We start from the raw sequence: 25,027 nt of genomic DNA, 5'->3' as shown, positions 1-25,027 counted from the left end.
TCATTAGATCTCTTGTCGGCTCGTTTAAGAGCAGTTCATCAAGTATGCATTTGAGTTTCAATCCCTGTTGCCGCTTTTCCAACTTGCTGCGTAAATTTCATGGAAAACTCTTCCTTTGAAATGAAACACTGTTATATTTTAAACACACTTTAGATCGCTTTAAGTATTGCCTCAGAGAAATTTCACTCTGGGTTGAATAACACGCGAAAAAAAGAGAAAAAAATGAATGAAAAGTGCTTTCTCCAGTATTCACCGCTATTGTACACTCTCCATATTCCGCTGATTTTAGTTTTCCAATATTTTCAATCCTGTTTGATATTTGATTCATAACATCTTTAGGGGTCTTTAGATATTACGAACTTATAAGCATCACTGAATAATCGTTTCGATGTAAAAAATTTCCTTTGTACAGCTTCTTTGAAACAATTATTAGTATAATATTTGTTATTCAATTTTGTAACTTTTTTCATTGTGGGGATTTTTTGAAAAATTTAGTTCGAGGTACTGTACTTTGGCTAGATATTATAGCATACCAACGGAAGTCTCAATGGATTTCAGGAAAACTGTTTGTCAAGAATCTAGATTATTTCAATTTTGGATTTCCAACCTGCTGATGATCTGTAACTCTCTACAAAAAAATAGGTTAACCCGTATGGATAGTAACAGGTCCCTGTTATTGAAATTTTTTGTTTTTAATTGAACCGAAAGGTTAGGCGAAAAACCAAAAAAATTATTAAATCATACGGAGAACATAAATATAATTATATAACCACTTGTGTTTCACGTTCATGGAAATAGAATTCTAATAAAAATTTAAAGTGCACCTAGGAATAGATTAAATGAATTTAAAAAGAGACTTAGAAGAAGGGAAGTAAAGAGCTTATGTGAATATCTAGTGGATTAAATATAAATGAGTTATAGAGCTTTCATAGAAGAATAGTAAAGAATTTATTAAAGCATGTAGGATCAAAGGGAAGAAAACATAATTTGTAATATAGAAATTTTCAACATTATTAAATAGACATAAAGAAAATTATGTGAATATTTTAAAATAATTTCTAATAGTGATTTTGCATCTCTTCTCTCCAGCTCTCTCAATATTCCCTCTATTTTCCACTTCGTTCAGAAATATTCTTCTTTAGGGAGGCAAATGTGAGAGGAATTTCGAAGAAGGATATCAGTAATCTTTTTGTGCATTCGTAGAAATAGTGGCATTTTCACTGAATCAGATTTATATAGAGATAATGTTCAAGAGGAGATTTCTAATATAAAACATCTTATCTCCATCAAAGCGCATCAAGAGATTATCACAAGAAAAAATATTTTATTTTAAAAACAGTAAATTTATTATATTAAAAAAACGTGCTTCAGTGTTAAATTCTTTCTGATAAAAATTTTTTATGGTATATTTTTTAATACATCATGTTCAGTCACGTCTAATATTAATAATAGTAATTTTTTTTTAGAAATATTATGACCGCAATAAAAAACTGATCATAAAGTTTCATGGCAAGATTTAAGGTATCGTGTGTAACAAAGGGAGCGTGAAGTGGATAGGAAGATCCGCTGAAGAGGGTCTTACGAGCTCTCTAAATAAATAGGAACTTCTATATATGTCTGTGTGTGTATAGATATCGGCAATAAATAAGGGTACAAGTAAAGTGGGGTAGCCTCGTGCTGCATGTGAAACTTCAAATGCACTCTGTGCGGTCCATCAAAATGCAAATGTCTTTTATCCGCGTGGTAATATATGCGTCGGCCGAGAATCAGTATTCGCACATGCGATCCGCCCCTAACGTTACTACAGGGCTAGTGTGCCACTGGTATAAAAGCTTCGAATTCTGAGATTTCAACTGAACAAAGTAAAAACCCTCCTTAGTTCACGAATCACCGTTTACACGCCCATTCTTTTTAACCGAAGCCAAATCTCCAATCGATGAGTTCTTAAGAAAATGATCTCTTTATTCCAAATTGAACGGATATCTATTCTCATAACGTATCACTTTTTAACCTAAAGAAAATTATTACACCTGCTTTTATACATTCGACCCATTCGACATTTGTCTTCACCTCAAGTTAGTTTACTCTTAAAAATTTGTGGTTTTTTTTAGAAAAATAATCATTTTATATTCCTGCGAATGTTTTAATTTTGAAATGAAAACATTTTTTAGCAGTAAAAGTTTAAAGCCATAGATTTTCGTTAACTTTAGATAATCTTGCGTAAATCCTCAGTCTCTTTTTTTCCAGCGAATAAGAGAATGGAAGAATTTTCTTGTGAAGATTCAAGATCCCTCCTATTTATCCGAGTCAGAGTACTAGAAAAACGGACGATTTTATCGTTCTGTGCAAATTGAATTCTGTGATTCGATGAAGAAACGAGTAGAGGATGAGTGGAGGAAAAAGAAACACAAATTCACAAGTTTCTTTCATAATAATTCCCAAGTAAAATGTATTCACGAACACCTCTTGTTACATTACTAGAGTTTTGTTCTTTTATTTATTAATCTGTTGGATATTTTTTTTTCTACAGATGAAAATAATTTTTCTGATAGTGATAGGTCCTTGTAATTTATAAATTGGTCATGAATTTAGAAATGGACATTTAATATTTAATAATTAATTTCATGTAAATAAAGGGTAATAATTAAAATGATTAAAACAGTTGGAAAAAAATAATCAAGTAAATTGAAAGTTATAAAAAAATCGACTCTTTTCTTAATTGAAAGCAGTAAATAAGAGAGCTTTTGTCTTTTTCGAAACAAATTGGACAATGGCCCGGGGTGTTTAGTTCGTGTTGCCTTGTTGTTTTGTTTACAAACACCTATGTTTGATGGTGGTCCTGATGGCTGGGATGCTGAGTTAGGGTTCGTGAAGAGCGAATTGCTTGAATGGTAGGTAAGACAAACATCCTTGGTACAAAAGGTGGGTTACCTTGTCAAGGCTTTACGGAACTACAAAGTCTCCTTCCCCTTTCAGCCTGAAACCTCTAATTCGTTCTCAAGCTCTCTCACTTTCTTAAATGCTAAAATAATATTTATCTCTCCACATGCAAAAAACCTCAAGTTTTAATAAACTTTTGTCTCAACCTTTTTATTTTTTTAATTTTTCGTGATACCAGAAAAAAATGCAATTATGTTTCAATAAAAAAAGCTAAATTAGTTTTCGTCAAAAACGTAAACAACAAGTTTAATTTTTCGTTGGTTGAATGAATTCAGTAAATGTAGCGAACATATTGCAAAACGAAACACTTGTTCTTTTTTTCAAGTCAGAAGAGGCTGAAAATATAAAAGAGAAAAGTACCACTTATCAAAGAAGAGAGCAATGTAATTTAAATTCAATTTTTATCTTTTTTGAAGATGAAGGAAAATAACATTTCAAATTATATTAGTCTTTTTCCCTGGACTTTGATATCACTATTTTTCAAATGTAAAGTTTATTCGTAGATTGAACATTTTATAAAGATAAAAGGGAGGAGAGGGGGAAGGAGAAACAAAAAAAATAACAAAAATCTATTTCTGCTAGATACCTGGTGAAATTTTTGCAAGCGAGACACACACTAGATTTTGTTCAATCGAACGAGCACGATTGAGCGTTTCATTTAAGCGAATGCCGCGTTGCTCCGAAAGCCCAAACGAATTTCTGTTTTCACGAAAAAAGTTACCCATGGCTTTTAGTCGCGTATTTCGTTCGTTTACGGGCGTGCACTAATTACACTTTTTTCTCGATTTATTTTTTCATTACCGCACGAAGTGAATAGAGCCTTTGTACAAATTCCGGCGAGGAAAATAATCAGAGGCACTTCTTTTTTTCATTGTGGCATATTATCAATATCTGTTGAAATAAAAGTTCATTAATGGCATAATTTATGTGTTAAGTCAGGGTAGATATAAAAAAATCTCAAAATTCGAACTGTTGTTCAGTTTATCAACCTCCTATTGTCGATAAATTGAAGTTAGAATAGTTGAAAATTTTTTAATTCACACTTCACAGCAATTTTTATTTTTGGGAAGATTATATGTATATATACATTTTGGACTGCCACATAGAAGAGCCACAAATGTAAATGGAAGCTTTAGCTTTATATTTTACATATATTGCATTTATTTACGTGTAGGTTAGATACAGGTTATATATTGTTAGTATCTAATAATAGATGCCCTCACAGATTCAAATCACCGCAGCGATGGAGCGCACAATCGCGTCGACATAAACCTCGGATTATCTTCAAGCTCTTCGGTGTAATTGCGCGTGCATCGCTTACGAGGATATCTCTTTACTCTTGTCAAATTTGCCCCTCTCTGATTTTCAACAATCTCCTTCATTTTGTCTCCCATTTCAATATAGTAATCTACTCCAAAAATGTCGAAAAATTTACTTTATTCCTCTAAAACGTCATTTGTTTTTGACATTTATATAATTGCGATTTTAGCAGAATTTTTAGTAGGACTATATTTTTTAATTTATGAAATTCTACTAAAAATTCCGCTAAAATTTTGCTAAAGAAATATTAACCTTTAATATATTGAAACATGATATTCGTATCGAACATTACTCGATTAATTTAATGGATAAACAAGAAATATAGTTAATCCCAGCCTCGAGGGTATTTTTTGTAATTGAAGTATCATTAATCAGAGCACATATACGCAAACATGACGTTCATACTGGCATATTCCCGTTTATTTTGCAAGCTGCTTTTATGCAGATTCGTAATAATTGAATCCGTCGCGACGACGTTCATCATTGTTTTCGTCACCTAGGGTGAGTTGCGTCACCCTTTTTTTGAAAATACATCGCGAAACTTGTCGCTAAGCGAGGGGTCGCAGACGAATATTTTTGTGACATTTCACAGACAATGGTGATTATATTATGCAATCGAGGAAAGGTGTTAAGAATAGTCCGATGGACAAGTAAAAAACTAAATGAATTTGTACCAAAAAAATGAATCCTCAGAGAATCAGAAAAGTAATTCAGAAAAAGAGACAATTCTGGACATAGTGACCATTCGTGTTGGTTTGGAAACGACAGATCAGAAGTGGTTGATAGTTGCGGCACACGAGAGGGTTTTAATACCAGCTGAGTCACCCGCTGGGCATTAGCAGTGAGGCAATAAAGCTAAGTGTAAACAGCAGTAGCGACACCCCGACCCGTAAGATAGGGTTACGCCATTTCTCACTGGAGTCGAAAGGACACGTTTAAACGATGTGCCTGCTTTCTTGGTGGCAATTCGCTTGGAATCGCCTTACGTTTTCACCCAAAGAGAAATGCAGGAAGAAAAGCAGATAGTGTTGCATGCTAGACGCATAAATACCCTCTTGTTCACTGCTGTTACAGGCTTATCGTTATTCTGCACACGTTTGGCCGTTCGTCGCAGCTAGAGCACTAACAACTTGCGTTACGAGTCGGCCAAGGGCCCTCCGATAAACAACCAAGAGAGAGAGAGAGAGAGAGCGAGAGAGCTCTTCGCCAATACCTATAAGCATTCAATTTGCATAGAAACGCGACTAACTTCAGCTATTGCCACTAGCAGAATGCTATCCTGCACGATTCAATTACCAAAATGGCAAATCTCTGGTGACAATCTTTGAAATTCTTTCACAAGAGTGATGATTACCTTTCTAATGACATCAATAATAATAGTCGTAACTACTACAACTACTACAACTGTTTTCTGTATAACATCAGAAACATAATTCTACTTTCAAAGTAATTTAAAGGTATCTGACGCCCAATACAATGAAACTTAAACAAAATTACTGTCATCAACGAACGTCAAAAAGGAAATTTAAAAGTATTTGGCGCCCACAAAAAATTTACTAAATCCAAAAGATAAAAATTATCATTTTCAAATTATTCCAAAGCAAATTCAAATTAATACCTAACTAGAATACAACTATTTGTAAAATTTGTCAAAGTTAATAAAATTTTGCTAATTATAATAAGTGTCAGCCGTTTTGCGTGACTGAATTGAAAGGATATCTGAAAAAATGTGTCACGCGATATTTTCTAAAGTGGATACAAGGTAGTTAACCCTTTTTAAAATTATAATAATCGATGCATAATAACGTGGCAGAGTTATAATTTTATACTTTAACAACAATATTTACTCTGACATTTATAAGCAAAAAAGAATATATTCATGAGTTATAAAGATTTCTTTTCTGTTATAAAGATTACTTTTGTAGTTTGTTTATTTATTAACTGATTTCTTTTTTAATTTAAGTGCAGTATTAACATTTGTTGCCATCTGCACTATAGAGGCTCTTTTTGTTGGCGACTATTCATTCCTTTTAGAAATTCCCGAAAAAATAAAAAATGTTTATTTTTTCCTAGTTTAGTGTGTGTCTTTTGAGGGTTTGCAAATATTTCATTCACCGAGCGTTGCTTCTTGCAGCAAGATCGTCCTTCCAACGAAGCGACGGCACTTTTCACGAGCCACTTTCCATCATCTCTTATCTTCTAGGGCATCTGTGGCCTCATTTGCAGCCGCGTATACGAGCCATGTCCTCCTTCACCTTTATGTTTTTCTCTCTTCTTCTCTCATACATTTCCGCTCTGCTTTCTTCCTGATGTCCTTAATCTCTCTATATTTTTTTTGTTAGATTTTTCACAAACATGAAAACTATTTTTTTGCCTTGGTTTTCATGTCACCATTCTCGCTTCGATTAACTTTTCTCTTTGTATAATCAGCGGTTGTCTTTCAATTTTATCTACTTACCGTAGGCTAAAATATTATGTCTGCTGTATCGATCAATAAGAATCAACATCATCCCTTTAAACAATTTTTTAGTCAAAAATAAATGAGAAGCATTTGGATTTTTAATTGAAGAAATAAAATTAAATGAAGAAGAAATAAATTTAAAAAACTCTTGACCCATAATATTGACGATTTAGGTTCTTAATTGAAACAAAAACTTTTAAGCTTTAAAGAAATTCAAGTGTATGTTTTATATTTTTAATAAATTCTTTTAATTTATATTTGTATTTTGAAAAAAGTTACAAAAAAAGGTGTAAACTTTCTATAAGATTTATTTCAAAAGCTTGAATCTGCCTCGTTAAGTAAAGTGCACTTAGAAGTTTTCATTTAGGATTTAAAACTTCTCACATCAGTCTATTTTTAAAACGAATATTAACTTTCCCAATGGATTTATTCTACTCATTAAAGGTTAAACTCTTGAAGAAAAAATTACGTACATCGAAGAGAAGTTAAGAGAACTCCTTGGAGTTAAAAAAAATCTCAACTTTCTAGATTGGCAGACGTGAGTTCTTAAGGATTCGGATAAAATGAAATTTCTTCGACAAATGCGCAAGTTTCTTCAGTTCGTTGGCATACCGTCGCTGTCCTGGAAGTTAGTTCGGACCTTCAACTTTTGCGATTACGAAAAATATATACGTAAAGACTGACTAAAGGAAACCGTAGAAAACGCGTGCTGGCTGTGTTAACCCCTTCTTTTTCTGTCCCCAACAACTGCTTCTCCAGGGTGGAACTGAGGTTTTGCTTTAAATATTCATTCCGTGTAGCGGCTCTACCCTGCCCACTTTAATGTTCTTCGCTATACCAGACACTGTTCTGCTTTTTGCATATGAGCGTCAGAGAATTTTTTTTTGTTTTTCACCTTCACTTCAGTCGCCCTTCTCTCCTTCTCACCCTCGTCCTGTCTTCTTCTTCTTTATCCTTGTCTCAAGTACTTAAGAACATCACACACTCCCCCGAGGTGCAGATTTAATATTTATCCAACAGACTATCCGCTCGAACGTGAGTTGGGCATCTCAAGTGAGAGATTCAAAATGAAATAAAGGTACCATAACACGAATTCTCTTTCTCCTCGTCTACGATTGAAAAGGATTTATATCTGATTTCAATGATTGAAGAAAAAATATTAGAAATTAATAATGTAAAGTTGGAAGAGTTTACGAAACATGCTATAGTCTTGCAACATACAAAAGACAGTTAACCAAACGATTTAAAAAACTGCGAGAACCAGATGATATAAAAAAAAGTGGTATAAGAAGAACCTAAACAGTACGAGAAATTTTATTAGAAATACTATCAGCCAAGTTCCTAAAATTAGCTTATCGGACAAGGGGACATACATGTATTTACGCTGTATGGTCCCTTAGGATACTAAGCCGAGATACGCGTGGACCACGTCGATAACTCGATGTTATTCATCATCCAATTTCCACAAGGGTGGTTTTGACCCTTAGTGGTGTAATTGATGATCGAAGAACTCAAGACAAACTTCACCAAGTTCAAGTCACATTGAAACAAAGTTTTCTCGGACGCATTATCATTACTGGCAAATTTCACAGTAAGCATTATTGTGGATGCAATTGTTCGAATTGCCAGAAGTCTCCAGTGGTGTAAACTTGCATTTGACAAAGTGTCAGATTATCCAAGTCCGTATCTCAGTCTTTCGCTGTTCACATTAAGGTGCACAACAAACTGGGGTGCTCTCAGGGTCTTACGACACGCAGTAGATTACGGATGGCCTATTCTACTCCCGGGACCACCTCTGGCGAACTTATCCGACAAGGTGTAGTTGACCTCGGACAGCTGAGTGAAAAAAGGACAAAAAATTTATACTAGAGATCAGCCACTTGGAGATCAATCAGTAGCCAAATCGAAAAACATTTGTTACTCCCAGGGAAATTATTATTTATTAATAAAATTATTATTTTCTAAAAACTTGGAGTTGAATTTATCAAAATCAATTCCAAATAGAGCTCTTGGTCTCCTTCTCTTATTTCAAGTTAGTACCACTCTCATTGCCCTCAATTTGTTTCCACCTTTATGAAAACCACGTCTACACAGCGTTGCACAGAAATCTTTTTTTCTTCTTTTTCGCTGACTTTTCAACCGATGAAGCACGTGCACGTATATAAACTCGAGAGCCGACTTTGAAGGGTACCCAGAAGAACCCTACATCCTGGAATGTTCCGATGGGTCCTCCACATCACGCTTGAATTAAGAGCGACGCGTGAATTAGAAACACTACGTCCGGTACTTATTCACTCTTCCTCGTGTGGTAAGTTTAATCATGACAAAATGAGTAAAGTTATTTCAGAGGAAAATTAATAGTAATTAATTATAAACCCTAATGTTATAATTCACAGAATATGAAAACAGAGAAGGTTTTTTTTTATTGTATGCTGGATTTTTTATGCTTTGAACGTTTGGATCTTCAAGTACATCAGAAATTCTTGAAGAAACCAAAAAATTCTTTAAATTATAATTACGTCATCCTAATATGTATATGAAAACATTGTTTGTTTGGGCTTGAGCTGCTATTAAAGATTCTCGTACTTCTTTTCCATCTAAAAAAAGAGGGTAAAAGTGCGATAAATGTAAAAAAGGACAATAGTCTTTTTGAATAACGCTGTACAACTTAATGGCAATCAAGTGAGTCGGTCGCAATACTAAAAGTAACTACATCAACTTTAAGGAACTCTTCTTCTTCTTCTTCTTTTTCTTCCTTCCTTGCTTAGAGCGTCTTCTATTATTTCCTACAAATCATTATCTTCAAAAATTAATACTGCAAACCAAAACATTTTTTACCCATTGGTTATATCGTAATTTATTTTTAATTTTCCCACTTTCAGGTAAAAAGTATTCTTTTCAAATAGAAGCAGAAAGTTCAATTTTGATTTCCGTGGTGGAAGATAACTTTTATAGATCAAAGTTTCTTCCTTTGTATTCCACAACTCAATATCTCTGAGAGAGAGAGAGTAAGTTTTTATTATTTTTCAAAATCGAAAAATAGTGTTTTATGGCACCATCCGTCGTCGAGTTTTGTGATCGAGAATGAAGTTTGTATCAATCTCACGTTGGTCAAAATCAGCCTCCATTTCCTCTTCCCCACAATATTACCCGTGTGGAAAAGTGAGGTGGGCCCACGGTGGGTCCCAGGTGGGCTTCCCAGGTTCTAGGTGGGTCCCAGCAGGGATGGCCCAGGTGGGCGATTCCTTGGCTTGTAACGGTGAATCCAGCCACAGCCCACCTAGGAAAAATCCAGCTGGGGCCCATAGATTTAGTTTTCATTCAAATTAATGAATAAATTGTTTATTAATAACAAATAAGTCGAATTATAAATAAATAACGTTATTATTTAACGATTTTTACTTTTTTTAATGAAATTGTGACCAAAAGCAAATTCATAAATAATGTTAGCATATATATGGGAATTAATATATATCCTTTCATTCATAAATTAAAAATTTATAAAAAAATTAGAAATTTGTTAATTAAATTATTAAACGGTATATATAATCACTAAATTGCATACTTATACGAATACAATGCAGAAAAATCGGAATAAACGCAAACCTAAGAAACAAATAAAATTTAACGCACGCGGGGATTGAACCTACGACCTACGGACTACTAGACTAACGCCCTAACCACTATACTACGGAGACTAACTACTGAACACCGACGTTTTATTGTCAGTGACTTGTTGATCTGCTGTAATGATTCAATAAAGCACTTACTGACACGAATACACCGTAACAAATAAATAATTTAATAATAATTATAACAATATTATTAATGTAATAAGAACGATAAATATTCTTAAAATAATATTTATATTATTATGAAAAAAATATATCAATACATTTTTATTAAAAATGTGTTTTTTATTGTTTACAATCATTATAAACATTAATTTGTTGGTCTAAAAAAAAAAATTTTTTTTAGTTTGGACTTAGAAATTTTTACTAATTAATTATGTGGACATTACATAAAAAAAATATTGTGAATACATTTTTGTTAAAAACACGTTTTTTCTTAATCTAAGTCATTATAAACATTAATTTTTTGTTGAAAAAAAAATTTTTAGGTTTGGACTTAGAAATTTTTACTTATATAATTATTGATGTGGGTCCTCAAAAACTGGGAAGCCCAGGTAGGGCCCAGCTCACGCCCACTTATAATATTATTTCGCCTGACCGGAACCCACCGTGAGTGGGTCAATAGACAAACTCTAAAATGCTTCCGTAAAATGTTAACATGTTTGTCAATTGTCAATTCATGTACGAAGATGACCATAATTACATCAAAGTTTTATTATTAAATGTTAAAGAAAAACTAAACTATTTAATAATTTTCACTGTAAACGATTTTTGTTATTATATATAATAAATTTTACTAATGTTATATTGCAGTCGTTATTGTTTAAATAAATAATTGTTGTTAATTAGTAACTCCTGACACTAGCTTCCAGAAAGATGCAGTTTTTTTCTAATTTTGCAATTAACTAATTCGAACCACATGAAATAAAAATAATTTAAGGTTTTAACAATTCAAAAATTGTTTAAACAAATGATTGTTGTTATTTACTAATTTTTGACACAAAGCACCTAAAAAAATGCAGTTTCTTTTTAATTTTATATTTAACTAATCTGAAAAGTATGAAATAACAGTATTTTATGATTTAAACAGTTCAGAAATTGTTTAAACAAATAATTGTTATTGTTTATTAACTTTTAATACAAACAATCCAGAAACTTGCAGTTTCTTTCTAATTTTACAATTACTACTACTCTGATTAACTAATTGCAAAATAAGAAAAAACTTCATTCTTCTAGATGCTATGTGTCAAGAGTTAGTAAATAACAACAATTATTTGTTTAAACATTTGATAAATTGTTAAAATTAAAATCATAAAACATCCGAATGATTTACTATTTACATTAGTTAATTGCAAAATTAGGAAAAAACTGCAAGTTTCTAAGTTATGTGTATCAAAAGTTAATAAATAACAACAATAATTTGTTTAAACAATTTCTTAATTGTTAAAACCATAAATTATCTTTATTTTATGTTGTTCGTATTACTTAATTGCAAAATTAGGAAAAAAATTGCAAGTTTCTAAGTTATGTGTATCAAAAGTTAATAAATAACAACAATCATTTGTTTAAACAATTTCTGAATTGTTAAAACCATAAATTTTCTTTATTTTATGTCGTTCCTATTAGTTAATTGCAAAATTAGGAAAAAAAATTGCAAGTTTCTAAGTTATGTGTATCAAAAGTTATTAAATAACAACAATTATTTGTTTAAACAATTATTAAAATGTATTAAAAACCGTTATACCTTGATGAGTTAATTATTAAATAAATAAATTCAGCTGGAACAACTTTAAAATTTCAATAAAACTAAATGTCTGTTAGTGTAGTACAATAAAAGTTTATAATTATTGACAATAATAAATTGTTTAAAATAATAATGATTATTATTATTATGAATTAATTGTAGAATGATTTATTGTGAATAGTTATATTTAATTTTCAGACTTTTTCTATTATAATGTTAATATTTTTATGAAAATGGGAAGCCCAGGTGGGGCCCAGCTGGCTCCCAGTTTTTAACTGGGCTAACTTGGGCAGATTTCCACACGGGTATATAGAATTCTATTTTTCAATCCAACTTTTCTTGTTTTCAATAATACGGAGAAAAATGATTAAAAAAGTAAATTTTGTTCTTTTGGAAAAATGTTTCTTGTAAAACTGTAGAAAAGTTGACCCCCTTAACTTTTGCTGAGAGAGAGAGAGAGAGAGAGAGAGTAATAGTCAAAAGGAGAATCTTAATTACAAAAGCAATTAGGCAATATTAGCGCGATTGTCTCGTAAATTGTGTCGGTGAAAACTTGTGTTCCGACAAATCTCGTAGGAAACTGTTTTAGTGTTTACACAAGGGAAAAGCAGGGTCTCTTATCTGCACTGCAGTGTGCACACGAACACCGCAGTCTGTCAGGTCTGGTTTAGTTATCCACTTATTTTTTTCAAAAGTTGATTTCAAAAATAATTAACTTGTAAAAATATGAATTTTAAATAATTCCGTTCCGGAATGAAATTGTGTAATTTGATTTTGGCTTTCAATTTGCCTTTGACTTTGAATTACGGTTTGAATAATTTAAAATAAAAAAAAGTAGAAAAGTTCAAAGACATTTGTTAAAAGAAGAGGTTATTAATAAAAAGTACTAATGTTTTCCTTAACGGAAACTTTTAATTATGGTTCGTGAATTATTGCATGTTAACATGAATTGAAAATGGTTGTATAACATTCACTTAATTGTTAATATATATTTTTCATTCGATCAATCTTATCTGAGTGGATAAAATTTTTGAACGGAAATAAGGTGATTCATTTTCCATTGTATGACACGAGTTGGTGTAAGTGTACATATAACGAAATATACATTCTGATTGTAGATATGAAATATCAATTTCAGGAAAAGGGTTCGTTTGGTCAAGGTTATGGCTGTTACTCAGTGTTATTCAGACACTAAAGGTGCCTACTGTTTCAGTCACTATCCACGCAACGGCACCGATCAATACACCCCCAAACCCCAAGCTCGCGTACTTCCAAACCCAGTTCCCGACGCAATTCACGTTTCTCCTTTATTTTCTCTCAATTTACATAAAACATATATAAGTATATGGTAATTTTGTCAAATAATCAGAATTCGAATTGCTCCTCAGATGTACTCACAATTTCCTGGTATAGTATATGTATATTCCATAATCAGAACACGTATATCGAGAAAAAAACAATTTTACATTCTTCGTAATGATGATATTTGCGATAATAAATTATTTTTCATTATTCTATCACCATGATAATCAAAGATTAACTTCTAGTTAGTTATTTATTTCAAAATGAATTTATTGGTGTACTTCCATGAAATTTTTCGACGTGAGAGCAGCGAATTCCATAAGCTTTAATTTATTACATCAAAGTTAAAAATATTAATAATTTGTCGATATTTGATTTAAAATGTTCAGTCATATATTAATGCCAATTTTGAAAAAAAAACTATTCTGAACATTTTTGATATTTTTAGAAGCAGTTAATATTTTATTATGTTTTTTGTCTAAAATTAAAAATGAAGTCATAATGACGATACAACAGAAATATTTTATACCATCTCTTATTATATTAAGTTGAAGAACGACCGACCGACCGACCGACCGACCGACCCTAGTCGTATATATATGTATATCTTTTAAAAATAATATTAACACAAATGTATACATATTCACAAATCACGCATGCGCAGTAGTGTTATATCAATGTCAGGCATGCGCAGTAGTGTTCTGTCAATGTCAGGCATGCGCAGTAGTGTTCTGTCAATGTTACGCATGCGCAGTAGTGTTCTGTCAATGTTACACATGCGCAGTAGTGTTCTATCAATATTAGGCATGCGCAGCAGTGTTCTATCACTGTTACGCATGCGCAGTAGTGTTCTGTCAATGTTACGCATGCGCAGTAGTGTTCTGTCAATGTTACGCATGCGCAGTAGTGTTCTGTCAATGTTACACATGCGCAGTAGTGTTCTATCAATGTCAGGCATGCGCAGTAGTGTTATGTCAATGTCAGGCATGCGCAGTAGTGTTCTGTCAATGTTACGCATGCGCAGTAGTGTTCTGTCAATGTTACACATGCGCAGTAGTGTTCTATCAATATTAGGCATGCGCAGTAGTGTTATATCAATGTCAGGCATGCGCAGTAGTGTTCTGTCAATGTTACGCATGCGCAGTAGTGTTCTGTCAATGTTACACATGCGCAGTAGCGTTCTGTCAATATTACACATGCGCAGTAGTGTTCTGTCAATATTACACATGCGCAGTAGTGTTCTGTCAATATTAGGCATGCGCAGTAGTGTTCTGTCAATATTACGCATGCGCAATAGTGTTCTATCAATATTACGCATGCGCAGTAGTGTTCTATCAATGTGAGGAATGCACAGTAGTGTTCTATGAATATCAGGCATGCGCAGTAGTGTTCTGTCAATATTACACATGCGCAGTAGTGTTCTATAAATATCAGGCATGCGCAGTAGTGTTCTATGAATATCAGGCATGCGCAGTAGTGTTCTATCAATGTGAGGAATGCGCAGTAGTGTTCTATGAATATCAGGCATGCGCAGTAGTGTTCTGTCAATATTACGCATGCGCAGTAGTGTTCTATAAATATCAGGCATGCGCAGTAGTGTTCTATGAATATCAGGCATGCGCAGTAGTGTTCTATCAATGTGAGGAATGCGCAGTAGTGTTCTATGAATATCAGGCATGCGCAGTAGTGTTCTGTGAATATCAAGCATGCGCGCATAACACCCACACATGTATACTCACACATATACACTAATCACATGTACATGTATACTCACACATGTACATAAATTACATACACATGTATACTGCTCATATGCAGATATAAACTCCTACATATACACAAATCACATATATGTATAGATTTAATAAACGATTGATAATATAAATTGTTGAATTTTTTAAGGTTCGTTGATGCACGTAGTGTCTGTTGAAATTTTCTTAAATATACGTAAATACCTCACTCGCTGATGCTGCGCTGTCTGTGTTGTAATGGAACTTATTTATTTACTTGTGTATTTACTTATTTATTTCAGGGTTGCCACAAGACATCGATTTTAAAATTCCATGACTTTTCCAGGTTTTCCAGACCATTTCTTAAAAAATTCCAAACCAGAAATAAAATTGTTTTGGTATGTTTTTAGCTAATTACGACAAAAAGTATAAAATCCTTTAAGTAAATTGTTAACAAAATAAGTTATTAATTTTTAATTTCATTAATAACAAAAATTTAAGTTAAAATTTGTGAGATTATTTGAGATACGCTCCGAAGAAAGATGAGGAGCAAATCTTTTTAAATTTAAAAATTTAGTTTAGTTTAGAATTTTTCACAATTATTAAACAAGTATTTTAAGCATTTTAATAACATTTTATGAAACTGAAGTTACCTACGTTTATTCAATGACAATTTTTCCTTTGCTAATTATTTATTTTAATGTTAGAAGCCTTTTAAAAAATTTCAAAAGATCGAAGTCGGGGAAATTATTAATTTTGATTTTTTACACAGATTTTCGAAAAATCCATATATTATTTAAACAAAATTATTATTTCCTAACCTCATAAGCAATTTTTTCTTTTACAAATTATTTATTTTAATGTGACAAGTCATTTAAAAAAATTGTAAGAGGATCTAAGGAAAGCAAGGAAATCAGTGATTTTTAATTATTTTTTTCGTAGATTTTCCAAATATCCCGAAATTTCAACTAAATTATTATTTCCTCGCTTCAGAAGCAATTTTTTTCGATTGCAATTTTTTAAAGGGCTTCTTATATTAAAAAAACAATTAGCAAAAGAAAAAATTTTCATTGCATAAAAGTTGGTAGCTTCAGTTTCATAACATTTTGGGGTTTCTAAAATGTATTAATTTAAAAATTATTTAAAGGAAGATAGAGACCAAAAGAAACTAAAATTTAGAAATGCCATATTGATTTCAATTGTAAGCACTAAATTTAAAATCAAAAAGTTGTATAATGTCAACTTGAAAACTTAAAATTTTTACGACTCAAATACAAAAAATTGAGCTTTTAGTATCAGGCTTTGTAAAATTCCCTGACAATTCCAGATTTTTCAGGTTTTCCATGACTGAAAAAAAATTCCATGACAATTCCGGGTTTCCCAGGTTTTCCAGGTCCGTGGCAACCCTGTATTTGTTTGACAGACATCAACAATAATTTTTTAAATGGATAATCAGTGAAAATGACTTATATTTCTGTAAGTTAGTGTTTCACTTCGATCCGAGAATTTCATTTTTTCGAGCGATTATTTGGTTATCGTCTTTGGTTTTCAAACGATCATCTCGTTTATTCTTTTGTTAATTGTCAAATCGTATCGTCTAATTTTCTAATTGTCATCGACCGAACTTCTCGACTGCTTCTCGACTTTCCCATAACTGACAACTAAAAATAATACAATAATAACCTATTTTTTGAAAAAAATCGATATCCAAAAACATTTAAATTCTTTTTTATTAATTCTATTAAAAACTAAAATTAAATTCATTTTAGTGAATTAAAATTATTATATCAAGTTAAAAATTAATTCAAGGTGTCTAGTGAATTATTATTTTCAAATTCCCGGACCAAAAATAAATATTCCCGGATTGATTTTTTAAAACAGCAATAACTATAAAATTTAAATATTAATACTTTAATAAAGAAATTTTTAAGAAAATCAATTTTAAAAAGTCAATAGACATCTTTATTTAGAGAAATATATATAATATTACTTGTTATATATTACTTAATAAGTCTAACATTGTAATAGTTAGATCTAAATTTAAAATTAACCTACTTTTTTATTTTTCTATTAGTTGGGCTTTTTTGCGGAGTATTATTATTATTTTTAATTGTGTATTTAAATAAAAAAATTAAAAATAATTATTTTTAATTTTTATTATTAAAAAAAAAAAAGTTGTCTGTTCATTGAACAAGACCTACATGTCTTATAGTATTTTGGCCCCCTGAATACGAATATGAAGTCAGAATTGCTCCATCACCCTCTGTTTTTTTTTAAATCGAAAAAACTACCCTTAAGTCTAAAATTCAAGAATTAAAGTAAAAAAAATAAAAACACTGTTTTCTTCGGAGTAGAAGAATATATTTATGCGTTTTCTTCTTTTAAAAACTCAGAAATAATGTCAAAATTGCTCCACCACCCCTGTTTTTTTTAAATCGAAGAAACTACCCTTAAATCTAAAATTCAAGAACTAAAGTAAAAAAAAATGAAATAACCGGTTTTCTTCGGAGTAGAAGAATATATTTATGCGTTTTCTTCTTTCAACAACTCAGAAATAATGTCAAAATTGCTCCACCACCCCTACTTTTTTTAAATCGAAGAAACTACCCTTAAATCTAAAATTCAAGAACTAAAGTAAAAAAAATGAAATGACCGGTTTTCTTCGGAGTAGAAGAATATATTTATGCGTTTTCTTCTTTCAACAACTCAGAAATAATGTCAAAATTGCTCCACCACCCCTACTTTTTTTAAATCGAAGAAACTACCCTTAAATCTAAAATTCAAGAACTAAAGTAAAAAAAATGAAATAACCGGTTTTCTTCGGAGTAGAAGATATATTTATGCGTTTTCTTCTTTCAACAACTCAGAAATAATGTCAAAATTGCTCCACCACCCCTGCTTTTTCTAAATCGAAGAAACTACCCTTAAATCTAAAATTCAAGAACTAAAGTAAAAAAAAATGAAATAATCGGTTTTCTTCGGAGTAGAAGAATATATTTATGCGTTTTCTTCTTTCAACAACAAATAATGATAAATTAACCCCTTGACTGTGGATGACGTGTATACACGTCATGCAAAAAACTGGCCCAAACAGTGGATGACGTGTATACACGTCATGGCCCGAACAAGAAAACATCTTAACGTATATTCGCAAAAATTTTTACTCGGGGGTTTTTGGGGTCGCTGATCACGATTCTCTAGCCAGATTTTCAAAATAAATCATTTTTCATCCAAAATGGCCGCCAAAAATTTTGAAAAATTTCAAAAGTGGATAAATTCTTTTAAAAATTTTTACTCGGGGGTTTTTGGGGTCGCTGATCACGAATCTGAAGTAAGATTTTAAAAACAAATAATTTTTCATCCAAAATTGTCGCCAAAAATTTTGAAAAATTTTAAAAGTGGATAAATTCTTTTAATAATTCTTACCATTTAAACTTTGAAAAGCTAATAACAGATTAGTAATCAGCGACCCCGAAAACCCCCGAATAACGAATTTTAAGCGTATTCAATGAATTTTTCAAAATCGTGTCCGCCATTTTGGATTTGCCATTTTGAATTTTAAAAAACTAATGTCAGATTCGTAATCAGCGACCACGAAAATCCCCGAGTAACGATTTTTAAGCGAATCCAATGAATTTTTCAAAATCGTGTCCGCCATTTTGGATCCGCCATTTTGAATTTTTGAAAACTAACACCGGAATCGTAATCAGCGACCCCAAAAACCCCTTAGTACCTATTGTCATGAAAATTTATTTACAAGAAGGTCTTACACATTTTGGGACCATTTTGTTATATTTTAGCTACACACTGAAGGGGTTAACTCTGATTCTGCTTTTTAGTTATGAGAACAAAAATAAAGGAACGTATGCTTTTGTCGAAAACTAATTGTTTTTATTGTTGTTAGTATACTCTGGGTTCATACTTAAGGGGACATTCCAGTTCAGAATGTCAAAAAAATAGATTTTTTTTTTATTTTCGGATTTCTTATAGTGTCAAGAATACTCTCCTAAAATATTATTGCAAAATTCGACGTAAAACAAAAGTTATACATCCTTATTCTTCGCCATGTCAAAGATGTTTTTGTATGCGGATAAGCAATCGAATGATTTAAATGTTTTCTCATTTGCATTTTTTAAAAAAGACAAACAAAAATGTATTTGGTGTTGCTGATCACAAATTAGATATCAAATTTTCTAAATTCAAAATGGCGGATCCAATATGGCGGAAAAGAAAATTTTTTTATTTTAATTTTTTTTTCGTCCACCATATTGCATCCGCTATTTTTAATTTTGAAAAAATGATGTCATATTCGTAATCAGCGACCCCAACCCCCCCCCCCGTAACGATTTTCAAGCAAATCCAATGATTTTGAAAAAAAATGTCCGCCATATTGGATCCGCCATTTTAAATTTTAAAAATCTTATTCCATATTCGTAATTAGCTACCTCAAAAACCCCCGAGTAACGATTTTTAAGCAAATCCGATGATTTTTTTAAAAAAATTTCGAAACTTATGAACAAAAACTTTAAATGCATTTTTCTCAAAATGTCTTTTTTTGATCTGGTAAGAGTGATATCTCGAGTTCTTCTGAAGCGATTTTAAAAAATCAAACGGCTTTTGATTCAGCGTCATCATGCCTATAAGTGGAACCTCAAAAACTGGAAAATTTCCAACTCCCCTTTTTTTATAAGAGAAATTCTGAATAAAAACACTTTTTTTTGCTTATTTTTGGGAAAAAGTACTCTAAAAAAAGGGGGGGAAAGAAAATTCCACTTTTTTGAGGTTCCACACCTAAAGAATTATCTAACGAAGAGAATGTTACTTCGTTTTTGGTTTTATCTGTTTTAGAAAGTTTGGAATCGATCTTACCACCTAAAATGGGCATTTTCAAAAATGGCGTATATCGCCGCCATTTTGAAATAAAAATTAAAAAAAAATTTTTTTTAAATTCTTAAATAAATTACTTATTACATGTAAAAAAAATTTTTTAAATAAATGTCATAGTTATTTTAATAATATATACTAAAAAAGCCTTCTTTTTGCCTGTTTTGAACTGGAATGTCCCCTTAAAGGGGTAGTTTTTTCAATATAAATCAATAAGAGGGTGATGAAGCAATGCTGATGCTTTATTAAAAAGTACATAAATATATTCTTCTACTTTGGAAAAAACCTGTTATATCATTTTTTTACTATAATTCTTGAATTTTAGATTTAAGGGCAGGGGGTGATGGAGCAATTTCGTCATTATTTCTGAGTTGTTGAAAGAAAAAAAAGCATTAATATATTTTTCTACTTCGCAAAAAAACTGGTAATTTCATTCTTTGACTTTAGTTCTTGAATTTTAGATTTAAGGGTAGTTTCTCCCATTTAAAAGAAACAGGGGTGGTGGAGCAATTTTGACATTATTTCTGAGAGGTTAAAGGAAGAAAACGCATAAATATATTCTTCTACTGCTAAGAAAACCGGTTATTTCATATTTTTTTACTTTAGTTCTTGAATTTTAGATTTAAGGGTAGTTTCTTCGATTTAAAAAAAAGTAGGGGTGGTGGAGCAATTTTGACAATATTTCTGAGTGGTTGAAGGAAGAAAACGCATAAATATATTCTTTTACTCCGAAGAAAGCCGTGTTTTTATTTTTTTTTTACTTTAATTCTTGAATTTTAGACTTAAGGGTAGTTTTTTCGATTTAAAAAAAACAGAGGGTGATGGAGCAATTCTGACTTCATATTCGTATTCAGGGGGCCAAAATACTATAAGACATATGTAGGTCTTGTTCAATGAACAGACAACTTTTTTTTTGTGTGCCTGTGATTATAATCATGCCTAAATTAAAAAAATTTAAAATTTTTAGGTATAAAATAATTTTTTAATAAACATTAATAAAAATTTAGTTTTCTAAACATTATTCAAAAGTAGACGAAAGAACAAAGTTTTGTCCTCTTGATGTAATTTTTCTAAATTCAATAGATTAAGTTATAGATAATTAAAAATAAGTATACTTAGATTTCTTTGAATAATTTTTTAACATAATTAAATTTTTCAAATATGTCTACAATAGAAACCTTTTTGAATAGTTGAAATTTTGCAAAATTTAATTGAAAATAATTAATTTATTTCAAGTATTTTGTTACAATTTTTTGAAGAATTTTAATTGCAAATTTTGAAAATAATTGAATTACCAAATATTAAAAAAAAAATTTTTAAAGATAAATTAGGATATAAGAATTATTTTAAGAAATTCAATTATTTTCGAAAAATAACATTATAATATTTTTAAAGCAATTGTTTAAAAGATAAAAAAAACACAAACTGTTAGAGGCAAAAAAGGAGATATTTAAAAAAATCATTTTTTCCTCGCACTTATAATTCACATCAATATCAAACATCGGAAAAAAAAACCTCGATACATCGAAAATATCGAAATTAAAACATCGAGGTTGTAAACATTGATGTTTCCGATGTCGATGTCCCATCATTACCTACAGAAAATCCTATTAGTAAGAAAAGAATGGACGTATCTTCGCCCTTTTCTTACTAATTATCCAGAGAATCAGGCTAACATTCAAAATCTAACCTTCTAAGTTTAGTTATTTCAAAAAAATTATTTTATTGATGCAAATAAATATTTATTTTAATTAAAAACTATGCATTATTGAATCAAGTAATTTTCATAATTGATTTAAAGCAATATTTATTAGATCAAATTATTCTATTTAATTGACTTAAGTAATTTGTATTTGGTTCAAATAACTATTTATTTGATACCATAAATTAAAATATTTATGTCCAGTAAATATTTACTTAGTTCAAATAAATAAAAATAAATAAGTAAAAATAAATAAGTTTAAATACAACCGAACGAGCGTTAGCGAGTGAGGTATATGTTGCTAGTTTGTATAATATTGAAAGAAGTTAATCAAATTATCAATTTCATTCACTTTCGTATTATTTTAATACTTTCAAGACAACTGTGGAGCAAAAAATGATTTATTACAGGTGGTGGGATAAACAATTTTATAAATTTTAATTAAGACCGAAAAGAAGAAAAAATGTTAGTAACATTCCGAAATAATTTCTAATTTTTAAACAGTTCTTAAAACATTAAATTAGTTTGTAATTTTACGTGATTCTTTAATGGAAATTCTAAAAATTCATTAGCTAACTACATTAGATTAATTTTCCATTTCACGCATTACGTGATTGTTGTAATTCAAATTCAACATATTCACGTAGACGCTTTTTGAATTACATTCTACGCTAATCCTTTGAGTACGTGATTCGCAGTTTGCTAATCGTTTGTTTGTGAAACTCACACGTTTTCAAAATGGCAATCAGAGTCGCTGCAACAGCACTTGAAAGTGAGACTCACGCGCCTTGAGAGAATTACAAAGTTTTAATTTAACTTATCGTTACTTTGCTATCCCTGAAGACTAACAAAAACTATACATAATAACTTTCAAAACTCTATTGTTTTTACTTAAGCAAAAAAAAAAAAAAAAAATTAAAACCTTACTCTCCAAAGTATACATTAGACGATTATTTTTAATTAACTTATAAATCATTTTAAATTCCGCATTTATTTTATAATTTTCTACAGGGATTTCACTAAGTAGAAAATAAGAGCAATTAAATTTGAAATTCTATAAATTCTGAAAATAAATTATTTTAAAAATATTAAATGATATATTCACTGTGAGTGTGTGAGAAATAATTTGTTTTTTTAATTAGAAATGTGGATTTAATGTGGATTTCTAGGCTACTCAATTATTATTTATTCGGAGAAAAGAATTTCTATTTGTAAATTTCTATTTTACATATTAGTGAATTTGTCTTTTGCCTGCATATATATTGGTTTCGAAAATTGCACTTTGTCGCCCAAAGCGAAGCGAGTGTAACGCCCTCCTTATTACTCTGCACTTCTGTTAGTACTCGTGAAGTTTCTAAATTCGTTAATGCGATTAGGAAAGTTTCTCTCCCTTCCGGTCTGATTTCCCGACCACGCCTCCTTGATTTTCATCGAAAGTTCCAGAGTCAAATTTGTAACACGTTGGATGGTTCACACCGTATCTTCCTCGTGCGTTACATAAATCTTAATACACGAAATCTACTTTAAATTATTCAAACTATATATTCGATAAGACAATTCAAGATTCTATCATAACTTTCAACTTTTTCCTAATACATAAATTCTTTACATTTAACTGTCACAAATTGTTTATCAAACTATTTCTTAAACATTTATTTCCTCTTTTTTAATTTTTCGTCTTTCAAAAGCCAGACTGTATTTTAAAAAAATATCGCCACGAAAGGATTTAAGAATTTTAGACTTTTTTTCTCTTAATCTGTACGTTAATTTTGAATGATATTTGGATCATTTTGTCTCTTAATGTGTAAACTAAGTGCCCCTACTATTTTTTTTCATTCATTTTCAGAATTTTTAGATAGATTCCTGCAATTACCGATATTTTTCGTTCCTGTCGATAAATAGGGTTTCTTCCTAAATATCTTTTCGTAAAAAGAAATTTTTCCCGTTGTCTTTGAAAATAAACTAAAATATTATAATACTCGAAGGATGAGAAAAGCACTTTAACCCTTAGGATATCATAAAATATCAATATCTCACTTGAGTGACTCGCACCCTTACATATATTACTGGAATAATCTTTAAATTTGAAATACTTACCAACGTCCAAGTCTGTTCAAGATTGTCTCAATTTCTCTTTTTTTATCAAAAATAATTTTCGAAATAAAAATTATTATTAATGAAAAAGAGAAGTTATGAAGCATCTATTAATTAACAATTTCGATATACTAACAATTTTCACTTTAAATATTAAAAAAAATAAAAAATACTATTTTTTTATGAAGTTAGAAAGAAAATTATGAATAAAAATAAAATATAAAAACAAAAAAAAAAGCAAAAAAAAATTATAAATGAAGAGAAAAGCAGCAAAGTATGAGTAATATTAATTTTCAACTCTACTTTCGTTTGCTTTTGTTACACATTTTCTGAGAAAAAAAGACAACGAAATGCAGAAGGTATTATTATTCTCGGCTGTTTCGTTTACGTAACTACAAATTGCAGACAGTCATTATTGAGATTTTCTTTCACAATATTCTTTTTTTTCTATGTTTCAAGCGAGTAACTAAAGTAGATATTGATATTTTGTAATAAAAGCATTCCAGTTATAAGTGCAATTTAATTTTTTTTATATTGTATATTGTAAATATATACATATATAGAGAAACAAAATATAATACATTGCTGACAGATTTATACTGGAATCAAAACATTTCTACCATTTGTATTAATAATTGTTGGTAAAACAAAATAAAAAGTGTTTTATGATATCGTATTTTAAATCAAATGCAATTAAAAATCATTGTAATTTAATTTCACATTATTCAATTATAAAGTTTGTAATATGTTTTAAAACAAATGAAAAATTTAACGAGTTTTATTGGAATTTTCTTTTTATTACGTTATTATTATTTACATTGATTTTCATTTACATTACTCAGTATTTAATTATTACCAGCAACAATTCGCGCGCGGCTAACTTTTTACTCACTTTTTTAAACAAAATTAGCAATTTTAAAAATAATGGAACGTAAAAATTTTTAATTCAAATTTATTTTCATTAAAATAATATATGAATTGGAATATAGTTTTAATATTATTATAACTATTAATAATGACTACAAATTCTAAAAAAAACCTTTAATTTTTTTCAATTTCTGACAAAAATTTCTTTTTAAATAATTTAAATTTTGAACAACTATCATAAAATAAATAAATTATTTAATGAATAATTTTACTTGAATATTTGAAAATTTATTCAATTTTAAAAGAGTTGCATTTACAATATTTATAAATAAGTGAACTTCAAACGGTTTC

General features: G+C 30.2%; 2 protein-coding genes across 4 annotated transcripts in view; one reads left to right on the top strand and one right to left on the bottom strand.

The window, feature by feature from the left end:
- Positions 1-25,027, top strand: part of LOC122501751 (semaphorin-2A) — a 335,557-nt gene that overhangs the window by 94,988 nt on the left and 215,542 nt on the right. The gene's annotated exons all lie outside the window — the stretch shown is intronic.
- LOC122501755 (trypsin-like) overlaps positions 1-25,027 on the bottom strand; it is a 162,490-nt gene that overhangs the window by 131,971 nt on the left and 5,492 nt on the right. The window lies entirely within an intron of this gene.

The sequence above is a fragment of the Leptopilina heterotoma genome, unplaced genomic scaffold (genome assembly GCF_015476425.1).
Source record: "Leptopilina heterotoma isolate Lh14 unplaced genomic scaffold, ASM1547642v1 Lhet_214, whole genome shotgun sequence".
Taxonomy (NCBI): Eukaryota; Metazoa; Arthropoda; class Insecta; order Hymenoptera; family Figitidae; genus Leptopilina; species Leptopilina heterotoma.
The sequence above is the reverse complement of the archived record's forward strand: the minus strand, read 5'-3'. Positions and strand labels throughout refer to the sequence as shown.